This window comes from Mauremys reevesii, linkage group 6 (genome assembly GCF_016161935.1).
Source record: "Mauremys reevesii isolate NIE-2019 linkage group 6, ASM1616193v1, whole genome shotgun sequence".
NCBI lineage: Eukaryota > Metazoa > Chordata > Testudines > Geoemydidae > Mauremys > Mauremys reevesii.
Genome location: NC_052628.1, coordinates 74,751,515 through 74,765,423, shown reverse-complemented (window position 1 = coordinate 74,765,423; position 13,909 = coordinate 74,751,515). Strand labels below are relative to the sequence as shown.

Sequence of the window (13,909 nt, the reverse complement as noted above, 5' to 3'; positions counted from 1 at the left end):
ATCATGATCTGTGAAAAAGAAAAAAGAGATGAAGGAATGAATAGATTTATGGAAGAAGGACCAGACCCACAGCTAGTGTAAAGCTTCATGGCTTTGAAGCCAGTTGCAGCTAGTCTGATTTATACCAGCTGAGAATCTGACTCCAAATCCTGTTTTTTAAAAAGAATAAGAAACATTATGAAGTGATTTGCTAGGCAGAATGCACTTACCCCTGTAAAACACTGTGTAATGTAACAAAAAAATGAGACACCATTACTGGTGATTGTGCATGGTGCAAAGTGCTTTGTCTCTCCAAAGTGTAGTATGAGTAATGCAAGGTTACAGCAGTAAGTACACATCTCTTATTGGTATCAGAGAAAATAGGTGTGTAAAACCCATGTAATTTGATAGCACATACATCACTGCTGCCCTGGGAGTATTGAATCATAAAGCTATATATTTAGCACAGTAAAAGAATATTCCTCATCTTCTCACTGAGAAAATTCTTCAGAAATGGGTTGGGGGAGGGAGAAAAATCTTATAAATCAAGCACTAAAACAACAGGCAAACTGTAGCATTGCTGCCAAGACACACTGTCTATCCTTTTTAATATAGTGACATTTTATTTTAAGTGTCCCTCTCCCCTCAGTGTTTTTAGTACCAGTGTTAAATTACAGTAGCACTCTTATGGAAATACAGGCGAGATTCACATGAATACCAAATACATTCATTATGATCAGTGCTGAATTCCAAATGAGAATAGCTTCCCCCTTTGCCTCTCCCCCCATGTTAACCTTCAAGACAAGTCAACACATTTCAAACATTCTAGTCTTATTTTAATTTGGAAAACAGACTTAAATATACCACAGGCAAGTCAGATCTACTCAAAGCTGTGAGGGATGGGGGAGGGACTGTCACAGCAAGGAGATGCTGTGAGAGAAAGAGGTGAAAATGAAAGCCAGCATCAGCTCCCTGGGGTCTGCTGTAATCAGCAGACAAATGGTCTGTACTCATAGCATGTATTCATTCTGCAGCAAGGGTCTGCCAACAAGAGCCTGCCTATGCCTGTTTGGAAATACAGTACTAGCCTTTCTCTATTCAGATGCTTTGAAATAAAAAAGAACTGCTGACAAACACTGCTTTGGGCATTTGACACTGTTTTTTGATCTAGTTACTCAGACTGTGTAAAACGAACAAATTAGGAATTTACTACAAAAGACTCTCAGTTCTTGCCTGCTAAAGTGTCAAGATTTATAAAAATAAGACTGTTTTTTCTCTCTATCCCTGAATTGTTTAAAAACAAAAAAACCTTTGCTTTTTGCATGGCTAAACTGAGATTTTTCATCAGTTATCAGGTTACCGGTTCACAGACATTAACTAGTATGAAACAAAATCAGATGTGGTGTGTGTGTGTGTGAGAGAGAGAGAGACTGATGTACAAAATACATACACATCTATACCTACATAGCTACAGCTCTCTCTCTCTCCATATAGAAAGAGACATACATGTGTGTATGAGTGGTTTTTAAAAGAATATCTCAGCGTCTTGTGAAGATATTTCTGTTATTCTTGGAGGCTGGCATTGTTAATTAAGTCAACGCTCTCACTTACTAATATATTTCCATCAGTGAAATATAAATAAATGAATACAGTTCACCTATTAATCTAGAACACTAGAACTGTTCTAATTTTAAATAGTGTATTGTTTGATTTTTTTAAAGTAATTTATACATGACATATTGTACACAGGGCACCACCCAAGCTAACATGCACATCACAGGCTTTGAAGCATATCTTGTGAAGTGATGTGTGCATATGGACAATGTTAAAAAGCAGCTCCTTTGACACCACACCTCATTTTAGAGGGGGAGAGTGAGTAAAAATGAGGTAGTCTGTTAACACCAAGCCAAAGAGCAGACATCGCACAATAGCCCCCAAGATGCATAATGAAATTAGATTTTTTTTTAATGTAGTGATCCAGATGGTTTCATTGGTAGAATATTGAACCATTTCTGAAATCTCTAATATCCTGATATATATAATTGCAGGATTGCAACTACTTATCCATTGCATTCTGCTGTCCTGTCAGTGCTCCTGAGTTTAATTAACAGCCTGCCCTAGAAACTCTATTTCCCCCTCTTTTTGCAACAATACAATCAAATTTCAATTGCCATTTGTATTATAATACTTTATCCTAAATCCATGGTTCAGGATGAATGATACAGCCACAGGTATAACCGATGAAAATATTTACAATGAGGAATGTTCCCCCAATGATTCAATCTCTGCTGGAAGAGTCCAGAAGACTTGCAAGTTCATCATCATTTCATGATCAGGCTTGGGGTCAGATCAGTCTCTTTACCTGTTAGGCTCTTATTGAAGAGACAGCCTTCTTCCAGTAAGGGTGCTACAAAATCACTGGGGATTTCAAAAATGTTCCAAGTGTGTGGATCAATGGAGCTGCTAAAACTGTATGATTTTAATGAATGAGATCCTTGCTGTGCCCTACCCCCTCACTCTCTCTGATGATCAAGCTTGTGCTCACACATGTGCACAACAGAAAGGATCTTGTTCTGGATGTGCTTCTTTTATGTGGTGCATATGTATGAACAGAGGCTTGCTCATCAGGGACAGAGAGGAGGAAGGGCAGAGCAAGGATTGCACATCAAAAGAGTACTTTCTTTTTCATTTTTAAGTGCATGTAGTGCTTGTGATAGGTGCTAGATTGACAGTCCTAGAGACTGAATTCCTCTATCTACAGGAAGGGTACAAAAGAGAAAGTAGAAGTGCAAGTTTCCTTTGCCAGTCTGCCTCAGTCCTGACCTGGAGGGACTATCCTAGCTGTGATTGCCAGGGAAGGTGGTGGACTCATCATTGCTTTGAGTCTCTAAAATGAGAATACATATATGCTTTAATCCAACTTCTGGGAGAAATTCTACAGCTTGTGTGCAGTGGGGGTTAGGCTGGATGGTCATCATGATACCTTCTGGCATCTGAGAGTCTATGAGTGCTGCTGTTCATTCCCTTCTTTAATGACCCACAGGGAGAACAGGAAGCTCTGAATTGCCCATAACATGAGCATCTCTTTTTAGGACAATTACTATAATCAGATCTCATGTTTCAGGGCTTCAGTCAGTCGCCAGCAGCGTCCAGGAAGGATTTTTTCTCCTGAGTCACAATTAGCCAGATGTATTCTGTTTTGTTTGTTTGGGGAGAAGGGGTTCCCTTCCTCTGAAGCCTCTGGGACTGGCCACAACTGGAGATGGGTTAGGCCAGTGCTCTGAGTTGTTACAGAGAATTCTCATTCCAAGATGCTTGGCTGGTGTCTTACTAGAACAATGATGCTGGTTCCCTAAATTATTAGTACTTGAGGCACTAAAACTAATTATTGTTGTGATTACCTGACAGATCCTTGGGTGATCAAATCACAGCCATTGTGACACTGGGTTTAACAGACCAGCTCAATCATATATTCTAGTCCCTGTAACACTACATCCATACAATACTGCATCAAGATTGATAGCCAGTTTATTAGCTGCACTAAAACAGTGGCTCACTTTGAGAAGAGGGGTGTGTATCACCGATATGCCTCAGGCTTTGATTCTACACTCTCATGCCCCTGGCCCGCCCACCACCTTTCAGTCACTGGGAACTTATGGAGGGTCAAGCATCCAGCTCAGAGTATTAGTCATATTCACTCTAACCAATATTGTGTCAAGTGGCTAAACACTTGAGTATGTGAATGTTGCAGCTCATCCTGTGATATATCAGAAAGCTCCTGAGTTTTCTACTACTGATGATGTTAACAGACTACAAATTTTGTGGCTTTTGGTTTAAAGCCATCCAGTGGTGCCCTAAAATCTGGGCCACAAAGACCGCTGTGTGCTTCTGGAACCTGGAAATTTCAGGAGCATGCAATGTACTCTGAGGCAGAAATACCAGAAAATTAATTTGAAAGAAAAACATAGCAGTGGGACATAGCACAGAGTTGTCCAATGATCACCCAATCACCCAAGCATTTGCAACCAATGGGCTAACCATACATTCCCCCAAAAGAGTTCTGATGCCAGAGGTGGTAATGGGCTGCCTTGAAGGTAAGGGTAATCTCCTGGTTGTGCCAATGTTCCTGCATTTTGATGCATGAATAAAGTTCAGTTGTTGATTATGATAAACAAACCCATCGGTCTCCAGCTCCTAAATCCCTTATTTCACCTAAGTCTAGCAGTGGAAACATGCTGTCATCTTGAAACTGCAGCTGAAAACGTCCATTATCATAATACCACCAGTCTCTTCTACACAAGCATAAATGGTAAATCACAATGAAGCACTACTAGTGTGGGAACAATTCCACTGAGAACTGATTTGTGAAGTGAAAACTATAGACTATTTTGACTGCAGCTACTGTCCTGTATTCAAGCTGTCCTCCTTACATCATGTAATCTGAACACATTTTCAGGGCAGCTGAGAACTAATGAGTAAGTCTATGAATATTGAGCTTAAGGATTGACATTTTAAAGGTAAACATTGAAACTTTTCATCCAGAATATGCAGCAGCTGCTACAGAAGCCAATGTAACTTCTGACAGATAGTGATGAGTGGTGTGTAATGTCAGTTCAAGATGAGAGGCTACAACATCGTGAAAAGCAATCCACTGAACATGAATTCCATGGTGCCATGGCAGCACCTAACAGCCCAGATACTCCTATCTGGAAGATGACTGACTTAAAGGCCAGACATGGTATCAAATAAATTGTCAAACTGGGAGTAACACTTAAACAAAAGATTTGTTACTAGGGTTTACCCCAGAAGTTATAGGGACCGTTCTAAAGTCCAGTAGCTGGCAATGGTCCCCAAGAGACTGCCAGCCATCTGAGAATAGCTGGAGTGCAGTATCCTCTGGGCAGCCATACACCTCCCCATTCTCTATGATGGGGCAGCTGGAGAGGGAGGGGAGTGGCGTGGCATAGGAGTTGGCTTTGCTGGTTCTATGCCCTCTGGGGAATACGGCATATGGTGGGAGGAATATCAGCTAAGGAAATGTGGCCAGTCTCTGCTCCTTTTGTAATGGTTGGGCAGCACAAGAGAAGCAAAGTCCAATGTTGGTAAAAGGGACACTTTAATTGTGTTCTTCATTATTACAAGTTGGATAATTTTCCTCTACAAGTTAGCAAGCTGGCATCTGCCTAGGGAAACTTTGAATCAGAAATGTTACATCAAGTACTACTGCATTGGTCTTGAGTCATTATCAGAGATGGTTAAACTGCAAAAGGATTGGTTTGGAATAAGCCTCCAAAAATGTTTAAGCTTTCGATGGCCAAGAAATCATGCTGGGAGCACTGTGAGAACAGCTCACCTCTGTGGTATTTCCACTCCAGCCAAACTCAGGAAGTTCAGAGGTGCATAAAAATGAAAACAAAATCAAAAGAAAATAAACTGCACCATTGTGGATTGTTTAAAAAGATTCTGTTTTGGTTCAGGTTTAGTTTTAAATAAAGGTTCAAATAGTTTATTTTATTTGTATTGTTTTCTCCATCCATGATAAATATATAGACATATTCCTTTCATTTATAAGTACTTTTGATTTTATTTCATTAAATAGGAAAACACCAACAGTTCACCATATCAAAAGCAAGGGCAAATACGTAACAAACGTATAAATCAAAGATAAGCTACTGTGCAGCATTTGCAAAGACAGTTCACATATGAATCTGGTCATATTCTGTGTGTGTTTGTCTCTCTTTTTATGGATATTTTAAAACTTTTATCTTCCATTAACCCACATTTGGTTTTCCTGTGGTCAGTGATATCTTTCCCTAAAGTATGAATCAAAATTCTAGCCATTATCAACATGGACATTGATTAATCATTTCAAGAGGACTACTTCAGTAAGATATCTTATCCAGCTCACTGTGATGTTTCTATAATCTTTGACATCAAGTGTTTAACAAGAGGTTCTGAAAGAAAAACCAGCCACCATTAATTGTCTTTGGTTTTAGAAAATATTGCACTTAAATGATAAGTAGTATATTAAATCATTAGCCACAACATGTGTTTGTGGAAAATTTCTCTTTCCTGTTAACATTAGCCATTTCATCAGGTTTTTTCAGTTGTCTGTATCTGCTTCACAAATATTTTTGCTTACGTACTTCAAGAACAATGAATCTCACTGATGCACAAGCAATAAACGACAATACCTCTATTTTATTTGAAGTCTTCAAACTATGATTCTTTCTCTTCTTGTGACAAGTCTCCTATGGATGAATGATTTAATCTTCCAAGAGAGTTTATATTAAGAGATGGGTTTTCTTGTGTATTTCAATATTCCTTTATAGAAAAATCACACACACAATGATAATTATAAGGAAATGTTTGTACCACTTAAAAGAATTAAAAGACCGTCAATTTTCTCTAGGGAGCGTATGGCTGGTATTTTGATTTATTAAGAAGGAATAAATGAGACTTCAGCAGCAGAAAGAGAAAAGCTGCTATGTGGAAAGAGCAAATTTTCAGGTCTGTCCCTCTTGTTTCTTTTCTTTCTTTTCTTCCCCCTCCCCCCACCTTTTTTTTTTTAATACTCACGCAGCTGAGTCAAGGTTAAAGAGCAGCGGGCAGCATCAAGGCTTTTCAGTCTAATTTTGTGGCTTTCCCCTCCCTCTACTCTCGACATTGATCAGTGCATCAAATGTTTGGTTGTGGAGCAACCATAATGGGTTTTGAACTGTGTGCAGTCAAGAGGATTTCTCCAGAGGGCAGAACTCATTCTGCACATGTGACCCCCCCCCAGCCCTTTAGCTGTACACTAAGATTGATGCACTGGAAGAATAATTTAAAAATACATTTGATATAATAATATATTATTGCAGTATCTTCTGATCTCCAATTAAAGCACACATTGTGTAAATCTTACAAGGAGAAAAATATAGTGAGTTTCGTCAAATATCTAGTTTACCATGAAGTGCAAGTGTTTAACATGTACTGTTTTTTATAGCTTTCAGTTCTGTAGCAAGCATTGTGTGCATTCCCCATCATATCCAAACAGTTATTGAAATTCAAAGCTAAGCAATTAGAGCTTAAAAAATTGGAGCTAAACAATCATTTCAATGCAGAGCTCAGTCTTGCTGATGGGAAGTTATTTTGAACACAATGGGATTGCTTACGTGTGTAAAGTTACTTGTGTGTATATGTGATTGCAGGATCAGCAGCTTAGTCTCCTTGATCTGCACTATTAAAGTCAATGGGAGTTTTGCCACTGATTTCAATGGGACAAGGATCGGGCTCTGGTTGGTTGGACCTGCCTGTAGCTACTCCCTTGTCACAGCTAGTTAATCTCCTGAACAACACAAGTTAGTTTTGAAATATGAAGAATTCTAATGGGTACCAATGCATCCTTTGCACAGAATAGTTCACATGGAGAAATGAATTAAAAGTTCAAGGAGGTTGGAACTGGAGGCAGAATCTAGAAGGTCAAGGATGTCATATTAATTTGATAGACTAGTAGCGAGGTCAATGGGAGATGAAATCAGTGGGAGTTAAGCACCTAACTACCTTTGAGAACTAGGGTCCAGGTGTAAATCAGCATCGCTCCAATGGAGGTATGTTCATTTACACCAACTGAGGAACTGGCCCTAAGATTCTGTTTCTGTATTTGGTGGTGACGCTATGCTTGTCAACTAAACCATGTTTAAATGGAATGCACTTGAAGTGGTTAGACTGAATTTTTAATGGTACCCCTAACATAGTTAAAGGCCTAGTGTAGGTGTACCCGTAGATAACAGAATCAAGACTAGAGTTTCCATGGGTGCTCTGATGTCACATCATGGAGCATGTTATAAAAATAAGTAGAAGGTCCACTTAAGAATGATCACCACTAGAAATAGGTTCCCCCATCAATAATTATGATTTTTTGATCATCAGGCAGAGTGAAACCTGAAGAATTTTGAAACACATTATCATTTGACCACTATTCTGTTCATAGATAACACTGGCAATGTGAATATTGTCTTATTAGGGGTTACTTGTGAAGAGAGCAAGAAGTGGGAAAGATTATCTGGGGGAAAAGTTCCATAAAAATCAAAGATTCTTCACCAAAGTGTGGGCAGCTTAGAGGATATGGAAAAGTCAAAGCCTCCTTGCTATCTTGTCCACCCCTTTTAAATTTATTATAAATTTGGCATCTTTCTTAATCAGAAATTATTTAATACCACAAAGTCATGAAAAGAGCAGGCCAGTTGATGTATTATTTTTCTAAATGAAAATTTCAATATAGGTGTCTTAAAGATGAACAGAAATGCTTTTATTCTTCTTTTAATGTTTGCTTTTAATGAAAGTAGTAGATGGGACAGATGCCAGCCATACAAAACAATTTCCTCCCTTTTTCCACATCAAAATTATAGCAGCATAGGCAGCAGCAATGCAAGTTGCCAACACGACCCTTTCTAATGTTTCTCAACCCTCACCTGAAGGCGCCACCTCCACAGGTCAGAACATAGGTCGCTCATTCAAATTTGAAACAGCATAGGTCAAAGCATGCTAGGGACTTTTAGTGCACATCAGCATGGTCCACATGGCCAGTTAGGGTGTGGCATGCTGGAGTGCTGTGGATTTATTCCTCTGCCTACCACGCAGTAAGTGCTTGTGTAGATATGCCCTCAGTCTTTTCTGCTGAGACTGCCACACAGGGGTAGCACATGTGAATGTGGTAACCATCACCTGCCCAATAGGAACTTGACTCAGACCACCAACTCATTTAACAAAAAGCACTGAAACACCACCAGATGGTAATGACTCTCAGCTCACTGCTGACTTACACTTGATTCAAACCAGTGACCCAGAGCCAAAAGCTCCATAAACCCTTAGAAATTCACTGAGCCATTTAGGCTTCAGGAAAAAAGAAAAAGCATTTAAAAGGGATAACAAACCCAAATAATTTACAGAATCTAGACCAAATATTATTCTGAGATATTCATGCAAAGCTCACATTCTACTTTTCAGCTCCATTGACTTCAAGGGGGGGGGGGGATTCATAGGTGAAGATAAGACAATTGACCCTTTCCAAATGTAGATATTACAAACGTGTTTTAAAGCAAATCATTTTTAAAATGAGTCTTTCCTTCATTTACTCTCCAGGCCTGAGCAAAGAATTCCAATGATTTAAAACATCTTGAACACCCAAAATCTAGGCGTCAACTCTCAGTATAGGAGGCAGCTTTTTAATAATTTATTTTAAAATAAAAGCATATTTTTGGTCTACATATATTTCATTACAGATCTGGAATATTAGACAACTAAAATGTTACCTTTTGACTTCAAATAGAAATACCATAAGTATGAGTGAGTGGTGGGAGAGGGGGTACGCTGGTGGAAATGTGCAGTTTTATTAATATTGCAAATAATTATTATTGATAATCATTTGTGCCTTTATCAATAATATTAACTCAATTTTCATCAATGTTATTATGTATGATGATTCTCATACACTCTTAGACATGTATTGACATTTCTCTTTTTATGTTTTCTGTTTAGTGTTGTTTTTTCTAGATTGTCTTCAAAATTTCTGCATTGACAGCAGTGTCTTTTGTTCCTTCATGTCTACAGTACAACACCCCAAGAGGACTTTTCAGAATTTTACTTAGTGCAAAAAGTGTAGAGATTTTCGACTCTAAAATGTGATGTTATTTTTAATTCCAGCATTGATTTTTTTTCATTTTCAACATTACATTGATTGATAAAGAATTGACATTAGCAATTAGTGCTTTCTCAGATTTATCTGTCTCTCTGTACTGAAAATTAAACAGTCTCCTATTTTTTTGGACGTCAAAACCTTGTGTTAGATTACCACGATAATTGCTAAATTAATCATACTTGCCAAGGCTCTATAAAAATATAGTTGTACTTTAGTTTTAGTAGAAAAATGAATAAATTAGTCCAGAAGACATATACATGAAGAGTGGCTCCCATTGGATTTTTAAGGAATTGAATCCAAGAGGTTTAAAGTTCCATTTTTTAACAGTAACAGTCTTTAAAAAATTGCAATTCTTGTTTTATGGTCAGAGGTAACAAAGGAAATCAAGCAATTCACTTGATATTTATTTTAGTAAAAGTAACTACTGACCTCCCTACCTGTTCTATAGACTACTATTAACCTTGTCTGCAGGAGGGTGGTGATTTGAAGAGTTATGATTGTTAATGGCCTTTGAATGCAGCCAGCTCAGGCCACTTACTCCCCAGTGTACAGCATGGCTCAGCCTTTTTCAGATGGGAAAATGATAAGGAGACCAGGAAGATAGCAGGTCATTCTTGGGCAGCCGCCAGAAAATTGCTGCAAAATGAATCATGCAGGTCTGAGGTGCTTTACCCAGCATTTTTCTGTTTTAATTTATCAAGCCGAAGCTTGTTGACATGGAAGTGAATGACGTTGTGCAGCGTACTCTAAAAAGTGAGCTCAGAGGTTTAGTGGAACAGAGCTCTAGCCGTAAATAATAAAGAAGATCTGTGGAATATTTTCCTTAGCTGCACCTGCCTTGTTGCTTTATATTCATTTGCAGTTAGCTGAAATCTCACTTTCAGCATCAATTGTAAAATAAAAAAGCCGGTTCTTTGAAATTTTACATAGACACAGAAATCTGTTGTTAACTATTATCGAAGATGGTCATTCTCAAACTGATACTTTACTCTGGAGCTATATGTATTTGTTTATCAAATATAATTAACTGATTGAATAGACTCAAAGCATTATTGATAATGTTGGGGAAGTGCAGTATGATCAGAACAGCATTACAGTCAGGAAGGTTTAATGTCATAGTTAAGATCTCTCCTCCCAAGGAAAAAAGTGAGAGAGAAGGCCAAAGGTAGGAAAACTGGATGAGTTTCCCCTTGCAGCATTTGCTTCATATATTCTTTTACCAAGATTAAGTCCTAGCCTCTAGGACCAGCAGATCCCTTCAAATCTGCTAGGATGCTCTGCACAGAGACCCTGTGCCCCCATACTCTCTGCTGGACCCCTTTCAGCATAGCTGGCTGTCTGGCCCACAAAAATTGAGATTAGTTTAAGAATCTGATTTCTGGGTTTTGAGCTTTTTAAGGTTGATGTTTTCAAACTTTTCTCCAGGAACACAAGGGCTAGAAACTTACATTTTATTTTAAGGAAAACTGAGATTCACATAATCACATGCCTCCCAGAGCTTGTGCTTTAAGAAAAATACCAAATATTGTGAGACTTGCAATAAAATCATGAACGTTAGCAATACTCTGGAGATCTAGGAGACCAAGATTGTAGTTAACTCCTGAATAGATTCCTCATGGTGTTGGGAGGAAAGATGTATGTAACTTCCATCCTTTCCTTAGCCCTCCCCTTCCTAGGCACAGATCTTGGACCACCCCAAAGAAAGCCCGCTGCAGTATCCAGGGACTATCCCATACTCCTACAAGTTTCACATAGCTTGGAGAGAGAAAGCCTTTCTGTGTGGGCTGAGATAATTGGCATTTCAATGGTGTATCTAAAAGCAGGTTGATTTTGGAAAACTTCTGCCCCTGGAAAGTTGCATTAAATTTTATATCATGTACTAATATATGATAAAATCCCTTTTGCTAATAATGCTGTCACATTTGTGTGAGATGAAGATTGTTGTCTCACCCACACAGAGGATAGGATGACACTTTAATTGGAAAATGACATTGTTGGGAACATTTATGAATATTTTATTCTCTCTCCTCCCCCCAACTCTTCATATTTCCCCCCCATGTATTATTGTATTTATTATTTCTTAAGAACTGACATTATGCTTAGTGCTGTACAAAGCACAAAGGAGGATACTGTCCTTGCTGTTGGGACCCTACAATGCAAGATACATACAAAACTGAAAGTAGGTGCCATTCCCATCCTGCTCAGCTCACAGTACATGCACAATGGATGGGTTCCAAACTTTCTCCACTCCTGAGTTTGCCTTTACTGAGAACTTCAATAATAATATTGAAGCCTAGGTTCTCACTTAAGTCTGGTTGTTTCTAGGGGTTTTTTTTACCTGCCAGAACTTTCCATCCCTGCTCTAGTTCCTTCTGCCTCAGATAAATACACAATCCTTTTATGCCACTGGAATGGAGTTAACAGAACCCATCTTGTCCTCACAGTGTCACAGACCTGAGTGAATTTGCCTTCCTGCCTCCCACTAGGAGTCTGTGAGGGGTATCTAAGCCTCTGTGCTCTGGATCTCCTGCAGTGTGTTAAGTTTCTGGAGCCTGAATGGAGTCCATCCACTGGCCCAATCTTGGGGTCCCTAGGCACACACTCAGGTGTGGACCTTCTGTCTGGCACCCCCGCCTCTGCTGTCCAGCCACCTAATCCCCTGGGCACAGTGCTGAACCTTCAGACACCCCAATACTTAAACAACCGCCTCTCCCAGAACTCCTTCCCAAAGGTGTGAAGATTCTGGTTTACAGTTTAAACTCTCTTATTTTCTTTTTTTTATACTATTTATGTAGGAAGTTTTAACAAGTTCACAAATCCTTGTCATGTAAATATCAGAAACAAAACAATCATTACAATAGTTAGCTTTTTTTTTTTAAAGAGACATTATACAGGAATATAGTCCTCAGAGCTTTCCAGTTAACAGGGTGAGTAACATTATAACACCAATGTCGTTTCTATTGATTTTATTTCATGGTGTGAAATCTCTATATGTACATAATTAACAGACTAGGTATGTCTATCCTTAATTATATGGATTTATATAAGCTGAGAGCATAGACTGCAAGTGGCTAGCTAATATTTTTGCTAAAATCTTTGTCATGACTTAACAGAGATATGGGCCTAGAGGAACTGCATAAGGTAAATTCTCTTCCATCTTCAGGGAGAATAACCACAGTAGCTTTTTTCATAGGTTGTGGAAGTTCCTTCCCTAACAGAATGGCATTGATGATACCTCTCAAAGGCTAATGCTTCCTTAATTATCTTGTAAAATTCATGGAAGCCATTAGATCAGGGCGGGCAAACTTTTTGGCCTAAGGGCCACAACGGGTATCTGAAATTTTATGGAGGGCCTCCCCAACAGCCAGGTGTGGCCCAGCCCCCGCCACCCCATCCAACTCCTCCTCTCATTCCTGACTGCCCCCCTGGGACCCCGGCCCTATTCAACCACTCCTTCTCCCTGACTGCCCCCAAACTCCTGCCCCTGACTGCCCCCTGCCACCCCATCCAACCCCCCCCTTCCTGACTGCCCCCATTCAATCCCCCTGTTCCCCACCCTCTGACCGCCCGCCCCATCCCTATCCACACCCCCACCTCCTGACCACCTGAACTCCCCTGCCCTCTATCCAACCCACCCTGCTCTCTGCCCCCTTACCGCACTGCCTGGAGTACCAGTGGCTGGCGGCACTACAGCCGTGCTGCCCAGAGCACCAGGACAGGTAGCTGTGCTGCCCAGCTGGAGCCAGCCATGTTACCATGCAGCACAGAGCACTGGGTCAGGCTGCAGCTCTGCAGCTGCGCTGTCCGGCAAGACCTTGCAGCCCCGCCGTCCAGAGCATTGTGCCGGTGGCACAGTGAGCTGAGGCTGCAGGGGAAGGGGGCTGGGGCTAGCCTCCCGGGCCAAGAGCTCGGGATGTGGCCTGCAGGCCATAGTTTGCCCACCTCTGCATTAGATCCTGCAGTTTATACTTTTCATACTTGCTATTGCCTCTAGGATTTCTTAATGTAAAGTTTCTTTACCAAGTTTACATATCTTTGGCAAGCCTGCTACTTCCAGATATTTTTTAATAACTTCAGAGCTTGGAGTATTTTAGGCATAGAGCTTTTTATAATGAGGATCTAAAGAAGCACATATTTCATTAGAGTGTGCAACTATCTTTTGCTGATTGTTCTTAATTGGTGGAATAATATGTTGCTCTTGAATCTCTTTAAGCTTTCGAGCCAATAGTCTATCACTTTTATTTCTTT

General features: G+C 39.8%; 1 long non-coding RNA gene across 1 annotated transcript; it reads left to right on the top strand.

Moving 5' to 3' along the window:
* Window positions 1-6,413: 6,413 nt before the first annotated feature.
* On the top strand, window positions 6,414-9,720 carry LOC120408757. The gene is made up of 2 exons (XR_005600950.1): window positions 6,414-6,489; window positions 9,502-9,720. It is a non-coding gene; the product is annotated as an uncharacterized LOC120408757 (long non-coding RNA).
* The last annotated feature ends 4,189 nt before the right edge of the window (window positions 9,721-13,909 follow it).